The sequence below is a fragment of the Cervus canadensis genome, chromosome X (assembly GCF_019320065.1).
Source record: "Cervus canadensis isolate Bull #8, Minnesota chromosome X, ASM1932006v1, whole genome shotgun sequence".
Lineage (NCBI taxonomy): Eukaryota > Metazoa > Chordata > Mammalia > Artiodactyla > Cervidae > Cervus > Cervus canadensis.
The window spans coordinates 65,932,681-65,943,842 of NC_057419.1; positions in this window are offsets into that span (position 1 = coordinate 65,932,681).

Sequence of the window (11,162 nt, forward strand, 5' to 3'; positions counted from 1 at the left end):
CCCTTCCTGCAACATTAGCAGTTTAAAATTGTAGGAGAACAGACTTCCCAGTACTTTTAAAATCATTGTCGATTTCCACAAAGAAACGAAAAACAAACAAGGAAAAAAATGATAATTATAATAGCCAAACACAAAATAAAAACAAAAAAAACCCCTCAAATTAATGGGACTCAACTATGTTTAAACTGAGATTAATATGTGGAGTATTGATTTCCTTAATAAGCTGAAGCCCTCAGTCCATGAATATAATTTAATTTAGATATTCTTCAATTTTTCTCAGTGATGTTTCACAATTTTATATACAGAAATCTTCATATCTCTCATTAGATTTATTTTTATGTGTTTTACTTTTTAGATATTACCATCAAAAGCATCATTTTCTTAATACCATTTCCTATTTGCTGTTTGTCTGTACAAATATAACTCATTTTTTAAATATAATAAAATACTGACTTGTATTCAGCAACCTTGTTATGTAATCTTATGCAAGTGGCTTACCTGTAGAATTTGCTTCACATTCCATAATGATTAAAAGATCAATTCTCTAAAGCAATATAATAAATCTAAGATTTCATACAGACAATAATGTTTCTAAAAATTCATATAGCAAAAATTGACAGGAAAAGAATAAATATGTAAATTCACAATCATTGTGGAAAATTTTAACACAACTCTCTAAGTAGTCCAGGGAAGATTTTTAACACAAATATCAAACTTGATCAATTTGAAATATATAAAACACTCTACTCAACAATGAAAGAAATCATACTTTTAACAAGTATATATAGACTGTATTACAAAATTCATTATATGGTTGTATATAAAAGAAATCTCAACATATTCAAAGACTGAAATGCAATAAAATACACTTTTTGACCACTGAGATGTTGAATTAGAAATCAATAACAAAAATTATTTTAAAATATATCCAAATGTTCAGGAGCTAAGCATTTTGTTTAAATGATCACAAAGAAGAAATCACAGTGAACATGAGAAAAGGAAAATTTTAGCTATATTTTTCTGGTTTATTATATATGTATGTTCTCTAACACCATCACAATTTCCCCTACAAGCATATGCACTAGCAGAATTTATATTCTATATATCTAGTTTACTTTAGGGTCTGGTAAGGCCAATGGAATATGTTCACTAAATGGTAATTGGGTGTATCAGGCAGAACTCTTAGTTTTAAGCAACATGATATGACTTTGATAACTGAAAAAAATAATTTATTTATTTAAATTGGAGGCTAATTACTTTACAATATTATAGTGGTTTTTGCCATACATTCACATGAATCAGCCATGGGTGTACATGTGTCCCCCATCCTGAACCCCCCTCCCACATCCCTCCCCATCCCATCCCTGACTTTGATAACTTTAAAAAATGAATTTATTTTAATGATATGGAGTAGCTTACAGAATGGTTTGGAGAGCCAGAGAACCCATGGGTCTAAACTATTAGCCAGGAGAAATGTCTAAACTTAGTTCTTGGTCTGATCTGGTGCCACTACTGCTGGATTACTTGATTACTCTGCAGATTGTAATGCTGAGTTCACAAACACAAAACGTTAGATGCTGCTAAAAAGCGGATGTTGCTTCTACTTCATTTGTGTGACCAGAATAGATTCTGCAATTGCTGTTTTTCTTTCTCTCAGTGGCAGCTTTTAATTGCAAATCTGGGGCATATGCATCCAAATGATAGAATTCCATTTCTGTGCTACTGCCCTAGTTTCAAAGGAGGCTGAGAATGCAAGTACTTGGGATCTTCAGCTTTTATAGTGAAAGATGGATTTGCCTCATAAAGTGGGAGATTCCTAAAACATGTGGAATGGACAAGGTTCAAGCAATTTATCTACAACTTTCAGGCACACATGGGTCTTGCCAAGACACTTAGGTTAAACTCTATTTACTGATCTGTAGGGTCTCTGAGCATGATGTCATCAAAATAGAGGTTAAGTGTGATGCCAGAAGGTCAAGGTTGCTATGAGCTAGGCTGTGATATAGAATGAAAAAGTTGAGACAGTATACTGAGATTAATACCACTGCCTTATGAATTGCAAGCAAATTGTTCTCATGTTCTCAACTTTTCAGAGTAATGGAATAAAACCATGTGCCTAATCAATAGCTATTGATTACTTAGAAAGCAAAGCAGGTGCCTTAGAATGTTATTGATTTGTTCTAGTGAAGAGACCACATATAGAACAATGACCTCAATTTGCTGTCTCTAGCTAGTCAAATTTATAACAGTCCTCTGTTTTACTCCTGAATACTCTGACTTTCACACTAGACAAACTGAAATTTTAAAAAGGAATATGACAGAAATCACCAACCCTGAATCTTTAAAACCTTCAATAGTGAAACTAAATTCTGTGATTCTCTTTAGGGATTTAATCCTGCTTTTGACATATTACAATAAATAGAATGACATCTACTTACGCTTCATTGACTACTCTAAAGCCTTAGACTGTGTGGATCACAAAAAGCTGTGGAAGATGGCAGTAACTGACCACCTTACTTGTCTTCTGAGAAACCTGTATGTGGGTCAAGAAGCAACAGTTAGAACTGGACATGGAACAACTGATTGGTTCAAAATTGGGAAAGGAATATGATAAGACTGTATATTGTCACCCTGTTTATTTAGCTTCTATGCAGAGTACATCATTCGAAATGCTGGGCTGGATGAATCACAAGCTAGAATCAAGCTTGCCAGGAGAAATATCAATAACCTCAGATATACAGATGACACCACCCTTATGGCAGAAAGTGAAGAGGAACTAAAGCGCCTCTTGATGAAGGTAAAAGAGGAGAATGAAAAAGTTGGCTTAAAACTCAACATTCAAAAAACTAAGATCATGGCATCCAGTCCTATCACGTCATGGGAAATAGAAGGGGAAAACATGGAAACAGTGACAGATTTTATTTTCTTGGGCTTCAAAATCACTGCAAATGGTGATTGTAGCATGAAATTAAAATATGCTTGCTCCTTGGAGGGAAAGCTATGACAAACTTAAACAGAATATTCAAAAGCAGAGAGATCACTTTGCCAACAAAGATCCATCTAGTCAAAGCTATGATTTTTCCTGTAGTCATGAATGGACATGAGAATTGGACCATAAAAAAGACTGAATGGTGAAGAATTTATGCTTTTGAATTGTGGTGCTGAAGAAGACTCTGAATTGTGGTGCTGAAGAGTCCCTTGGACTACAAGGAGATCAAATCAGTCAATCCTAAAGGAAATCAACCCTGAATACTCATTGGAAGGACTGTTGCTGAAGCTGATGCTCCAATACTTTGGCCACCTGATGTGAAGAGCCAACTCATTGGAAAAGACCACGATGCTGGGAAAGACTGAAGGCATGAGAAGAAGAGGGCAGCAGAGGATGAGCTGGTTAATAGCATCATCAACTCAATTAACATGAATTTGAGTAAACTCCCAAAGATAGTGGAAAACAAAGGAGCCTGGCATGCTATAATCCATGGAGTTGCAAGGAGTCGGACATGACTTAATGACTGAACAATAACAATAATAACAACAACAACAACAGCAACAATAAATAGAGAAAGCTCTTGGAACTTTTAGTGGACTCTCCCTAATAAAATATTATTCCCTGAGACATGAAGCCAAGATGTCATTCTGCTTGTGGCTGAGTATACTACTTTAACAATATACTAAGAAACTAATGAAATATTTATGGAATTTTGGGGTTCCTACTAGTACTATTGGGAGACAGACTTAAACCACTATTTATCATCTCATTTTCATGTCTCTACCTTGACCAGTGGACGATAGTGATACTGCAGGTATCAAAGTCAGTACAGTGAAGGCTGAAGAGGTTTGGATGGGAAAAACTGACTTCCATTTTCTAGAAAACTCTTCTGAGCTAAGTCATTACATGTCTCCAATTATGGTGAAAAAAATTGTTAATATATTGTAAGATTAACTCATTTTCCTTAGAAAAGTGGCAAGTCAGTCTTGGAGATTCAGCTATTCCTTATTAGAATCTACCATTATGTTCTCATCCCACTATGAAGAAGTCCAGTTCTTTTTTGTTCAATGACCCATTCCAAGATGCAAATTAAACTGTCATAATAAAACAGCTTTCAAAATTAAATGTTCAGTTGTACGGATACCAAGGGGGAGAATAGGGGGTGGAATGGATTGGGATATACACACACATATACGCTATATATAAAATAGATAACTAATAAGAACTGACTTTATTGCACAGGAAACTCTATTCAATGCTCTGTGGTGACCTGAATGGGAAGTAAATCAGGGAAAATCTAGGGATATGTGTATGTATGTGGCTGATGCACTTTTCTGTACAGTAGATATTAACACAACATTGTAAAGCAAATAAGAAAGTGAAAGTGAAAGTGTTAGTCACTCAGTTGTGTCTGACTCTTTGTGACCCTATGGACTGTAGCCCACCAGGTTCCTCTGTCCATGGAATTCTTCAGGCAAGAATGCTGGAGCAGGTTGCCATTTCCTTCTCCAGGGAATCTTCCCAACAGAGGGACTGAACCCAGGTCTCCCACATTGCAGGCAGACTCTTTACCGACTTAGTCACCAAGGAAGACTTAAAATGAAAGCTGCTCAGTCCTGTCTGCCTCTTTGTGACTCCATGGACTATAGTCCATGGAGTTCTCCAGGCCAGAATACTGGAGTGGGTAGCTTTTTCCCTTCTCCAGCAGATCTTCCCAACCCAGGAATCAAACTGGGGTCTCCTGCATTGCAGGTGGATTCTTTACCAACTGAGCTATCAGGGAAGCCCCTAAAGCAAATATACTCCAATAAAAATTAATAAAAAAGTTATCACTGTTTACTTGGGAATTTGGTAGATGCATTATATATTGTATATTAATGTAACACTAATAACAGCAAATAAGAGCCCCAGAGAATATCACATGATGTGTTAATAGTTATTACCTCCATGTAAATAATTTTATATTAAATATTAACATTTTTATTAGAAAAATTAAATGTGTAGTGTTATTTTACTCAACCTGTGGATATAAGAAATAAGACAGTTACCACATTCATAGTAAGTGAATGATATTTTGGCATTGCCTTGAGCGAAGAATTTAAGAGTTGCACATTACTTTCTAATTACATTGGTATACCTAAGTGTTTTTATTTTTAATTAATTTATTAGTTTATTAAAATAAATTTTATAAGTTATAAAGTGTGTGATGCAGTAGTATTAACCATATGGACTATGTTATACAGCATATCTTTAGAACTTAATCATCTTATGTAACTGAAACCGTATAACTGTTAAACAACTCCACGTTTTCCTTTCCCCTCATTCCCTGGCAACTAATATCATTCTACTGTTTGTTTCTATGAGTTTGACTGTTTTAAGTATCTTATATAAATGAAATCATGTGGTAGTTGTTCTTCTGTGACTGTATTATTTCACTCAGCCTAAAGTCTTCCAGGTGTATATATGTCATTGCACATAGCAAATTTTCTTCCTTTTTAAGGCTGAACAATATTCCATTGTATGTGTATACCACATACTATATATATATGTATTATAAATATACCATACTATCTTGATGACTGTAGCTTTGTAGTATAATCTGAAGTTAGGAAGGTTGATTCCTCCAGGTCCATTCTTCTTTCTCAAGACTGCTTTGGCTATTTGGGGTCATTTGTATTTCCATATGAATTGTGAATTTTTTTGTTCTACTTCTGTGAAAAATGCCATTGGTAATTTGATAGGGATCACACTGAATCTGTAGATTGTGTTTGGTAATATTCTTCCTACCCAGGAACATGGAATATCTCTCTGTTTATGTCATCTTTGATTTCTTTCATTAGTATCTTATAATTTTCTGTGTACAGTTCTTTTGTCTCCTTAGGTAAGTTTATACCTAGATATTTAGTTCTTTTTGTTGCAATGGTGAATGGGATTGATTCCTTTATTTCTCTTTCTGATTTTTCATTGTTAGTATATAGAAATGCAAGTGATTTCTGTGTATTGATTTTGTATCCTGCAACTTTGCTAAATTCACTGTTTAGCTCTAGTAATTTTCTGATACTATTTTTAGGATTTTCTATATACAGTATTGTGTCATCTACAAACAGTGAGAGCTTTACTTCTTTTCTGATCTGGATTCCTTTTTTAAAAAATTTTTCTCCTTTGATTGCTGTAGCTAGGACTTCCAGAAGTATGTTGAATAACAGTGGTGAAAGTGGACACCCTTGTCTTGTGCCTGATCTTAGGGGGAATGCTTTCAGTTTTTCACCATTGAAAATATTGTTTTCTGTAGGCTTATCATATATGATCTTTACTCTGTTGAGGTAGATTCCTTCTATGCCCATTTTTTTAAAGTGATCTCTTCTGATATCAATTTTTATGTTAGAGCAATCATGACTTGTTATGCTGTGCTTAGTCGCTCAGTCATGCTGGACTCTTTGTAATGCCATAGACTGTAGCCTGCCAGGCTGCTCAGTCCATGGGGATTCTCCAGGCGAGAATACAAGAGTAGGTTGCCATGCCCTCTTCCAGGGGATCTTCCCAACTCAGGGATTGAACCCAGGTCTCCTGCACTGCAGGTGGATTCTTTACTGTCTGAGCCACCAGGGAAGCCCTGGTGCCCTTCAGTGCCAATCAGGCTAGATAAAATATGACAATTTCCCCTGTATCTTCAATGACCTGTTGTCTCTGATCTCTTCTGATATTAATTTTTATGTTAGAGCAACCATGACTTACTCTGGCTTAATGAAATACAAAATAAACTATTAAAAATATATTGGGCAGTTTATGAAATCTCTAAAAGATTCAAGAGCCAAGATTTGTGTTTAAAAGTTTGAAATTATGCCTAGGAATTATGCTGTAGAATTAGTCCAGGGAACAACCTAGTGCTAGAGTCACAGGCCAGAGAGGCTGTAGCTGGAACTACAAATATTAATGATAGGGGATGCTAGATACAATAATGTGAATCAATAGAATGTTTGTCCTGGATATTGAAAACAATTTGTGCTTCCCATTTCCAGAATATATTCTAAGAAGTCTTTTCTTCCTGTCAATAGCTTCTTGTCCAATCTCCAGAAAGTGTATAACTGATCAGCAGAGCTAAGGTCATATGCTAGCCTATAACTTTAAGTAATGCTCAGAGATTTAAGTAGCTGGCATTTTCAGTCTCTATAATGTGAGACAGAGACAGATTCTTTTCTCATAAGATCAGGATTTCCATAATTTTATATGTGTTCATACACTGGACAAAAATGATAAGTAGAACTCTCAGAGTTTATTCATGAATAAAAACCACATAAGTCATAGTTTTCTTTACAGTAATATTTTGGAAACAAGCATAAGGAAGTTTTATACACAATGTGTGTGTGTTTATAAATTCTGACTTTATATAAAGTAGGCCTTTGTTATTTAGTGTTACTATTCTGATGTAAAATAGGGATTCTTTTAGTTACAAAGAGGAAAATGAAAACATTTTTTCTTAACTAGCTAAATGAAATACGAACATAATATTTAACATCATCTCTGATGCAAACTCAAAATTATACTTCTTCTCAGTCAGTGCTATTGTCAGTCCTTGGCTTTATTAATTATTAATGGGAAATATGTATCCAAGACATTACTGCAAATAAATACTTTAGAATTTGTCTGGCTCCTCTTGGTACAGTGAAAACATTTTTATAATATAAAATGTAAGAACACATATTTTTCTAGCATAAGTTCTATTGCATATTCTTACATATTAAAACCATATATAATTACTGTTAAGTGAAAAGCCTGGATTAGATGAGTAAATTGTTACAGAGTCAGTGGTAAGAAAACTATTATATTGTTTTGTTTAGCACAGTAACTCAGTTTATATATAGGATATAAAGTCCCTTTTGAGGGACTTTTCATCTAGCTAATAAGTGGGCTAATTAAAAATAGGAAGACAATATGAAGCGTGGCACCATGGTGTTTCTAGAATCAGAGGCATATGAATTGAAAATATTCAATGATAATTTTTGAGATCCTACCATAGTCATGTATATGGATTTATATTTTCTCTAGGAATTTCCTTTTTGTCATCTAAAAAATATGAAACATTTAACTAATGAAGTTTTTGACAACAAAACAAATCTTAAAGGCAAGACACAAAAAGGTGAAAACTTTCCAAGTAACTTTACTATGCTTCAGAACAAAACTCAGTAATATTTATAGAAATAGAAAAATATTCATCACCTCTACAAGGCAAAATTAATAATTTATGGCATCCAACCAAAGATTACCAGGCATACAAAGAGACAGGAAAAGATGAGCTATAAAAAAATAATTGCTTGTAAATGACCCAAAACTGGCACAGATGCTAGAATTAGAAGATAAGGAAACCAAAATAGCTTTTATAATAATATCATATATGTTAAAAAAGTTATGCAGAAATATAGAAGATACACAAAATAATCAAATTTAACTTCTAGAGATGAAAGCTACAGTGATTGAGATTAAAACAAATGAACAAACAAATCATTGGATGGGGTTATATCTGGCAGAAGAAAGAGTGTTTTTGGGTAAGAAATGATAAAAACACCAACCCTCCAGTTCACTGTCATTCTCAAAGAGCTTAAAAGAGAACTCAGTTTGGTGGAACAGTAGACCAGAGAATAATTTAGAGGGGAATACTTCTGGCAGTGACAAAGCTAAGACATGGCTTCTACTTTGCGGGGGTCTTCCACTGTAAAAGAGGCAAGCATGAGGATAAACCATGAACTCTTCCCATGCTGAAGTTCACTCTGTGGTGAACCCCATCCCATGTTATTAGAGGCCAGTGATATCAGAGGGAGAAAACTAAGATCATACCCTGACTGCCAATGGGAAGTTAGTTGTGCCTGTAGTCAGACAAGTAGGGTCTCCCCTTCCCCTCCTTTTTCCTTTTTAATTCTAAAATCTGAGTTATAATCAAACAGAACAGGAATTTAGAGGAAAACATGTGGGAAGCTTTTTGGCTACTTGGAGTTGTTGCTTTAAACACATATCCCTCCAAAAAAATAATAACATAATAATAACAGTACCTGAAGTGTCTGTTGTTGTTGTTTAGTTGCTAAGTCGTGTCCAACTCTTTGCAACCCCATGGATTGCAGCCCACCAGGCTCCTCTGTCCATGGGATTTTCCAGGCAAGAATAATGGAGTGGGTTTCCATTTCCTTCTCCAGGGAATCTTCCCAACCCAGGGATCAAATCTTCATCTTCTGCTTGGCAGATGGGTTCTTTACCACTGAGCCACCAGGGAAACCTGAAGTGTCTGTACATTTACTTAAATGAATTATTTAAAAAATTTTGTGGTAAGTTTTGTTCTAGACTGTGAAAGCATCAAATTTCCCTTGTAGCAGTTACTGAAAAAATAATTAAAAGTTTTACTTTTTTTACTTTATCAAGATTGAATTTATCAATCAAATCACATATGATTAAACTGGTCTTCCAATGCATATTTTCTAATATACACTTTATAGACACATAGTCTAATAATAAACATGGTATTGTTATCTAAATTATTTTTACTAACATATATGATAAACCATGAGAAGATTTTGGCTCACTTAGCAACTCCCATACTTTTAATGGAACACATAGTTTAAGTGGAAAATATAGCCTAGTGGACGTAAAAAAAATTATATTTGGAAATGAATAATAATGGAACTGAAGGATTATGTGTAAGTTAGAGACTTTGGGATTTGGCTTACTTGAAGTACAGAGTGCTTAAATTGTGCTTCTGGTTAATAAATTGGCTTTCGATGTTGGAGAAAAGTCTATAATTTCTTCTACTACAGTTTGGTATTTCAAGAGCTACCAAGAAATCAGTGCTTATTGACTTTAGGTCTCTCAGAAATTAAGACACAAGAGAAGTCAGATACCATCACTGTGGCAGTAAATTCCCTCTATCCGAAACAGTTTAAAAAATTCCACTTCTCTCATTAGAATACCACAGGGCAATGTCATTATCTTGTCATATTCTTTCTCTTCTGTGTTATGCAGTAAGACAAGATTTTTTCCCTCTAATGCTGACTCCCCTTTTTGGGGGGTCATTTCCCTCTCCTAGAAGAGAGCCTTAGCTTAGTTATGAAAAGAAAGTTTTTATTATCATAACACTAAATAAAAATTATCAGCATTTACAAGAGAAATTTTGACTGTGGATGTTTAATTGAAAGATTCAAACACATTTCCATAGGATCTTCAAGGTACCTGACCTCCCCCACAGCCTATCTTGCTGAGAAGAAAGATGAAAGGAGTTTATTGACTGCTAATCAAGCCTTGGAAAGTAAAGTGCTAAAGAAGGCTAAAGAAACCAAATTCATGGAAAAGGGGAGAAAAGTTAGGGAGAACCTACAGTGATGCACCTTTGAGCTGAAACCTATACAGACTTTAAATGGAAAAGAGGAAAACACTCAGTGCAGATTGCTATCCACTCTTCTGTGTTTTGTACTGTAAAATGGACTTTTCTTCTAGTAACAGACACACTTTCATGCTCTTCCTGACAGTAAAGTCTACACAAATAAGGATTTAAATAGTTGTGGTTTTGTGTGAAATTATTGTAGTCTGACATAACTTATGGCTGTGCCTCCATCTAAGAATAACATAAACATTAGCCAAGAAATACTACTGTCTATCTAAACTATTTACCAGACTGTTGCTGAGGAACAGGAGTCCTCATAGCTTTTGTAAATTGATGTTATGAATACTCTTTCAGCATGGGAATAACTTGAGAAAGTAGTAATCTTGGCCTGGAAGTGTCAAGTTTGGCTGAGTGTCAAGTTTGAGAATGCATGGTTTAACATGAATGCCTATGTTAATACTTTCTTTTGGGTTTATTAGGTTCCCATAGGAAAATTTCATGAGCTCTTATCAGGTTATGAAGAAGTTATGTTATCAGGGAAGAAGTTTGGGGAAGGTATTTGTGTATCCAAAGTGGATGATAAAAGGGAAATTAGATTGTTTATGAAGACAGAGGAAAAGGTCCCTGAATGATATGGTAATATTGGTGGGGGCACTGCAGTTGATATAGTATTTGGTTCCAGCTACATTTGAAGCCTGGCTTGAAACTAGTGAAAAGTCAGCCATTGAGTACCTGAGAAGAAGAATGAATTATTTGGGAATTCGTGATTCTCTGCCAATTAGTTCTCAAATAATTCATTGCATAATTAAT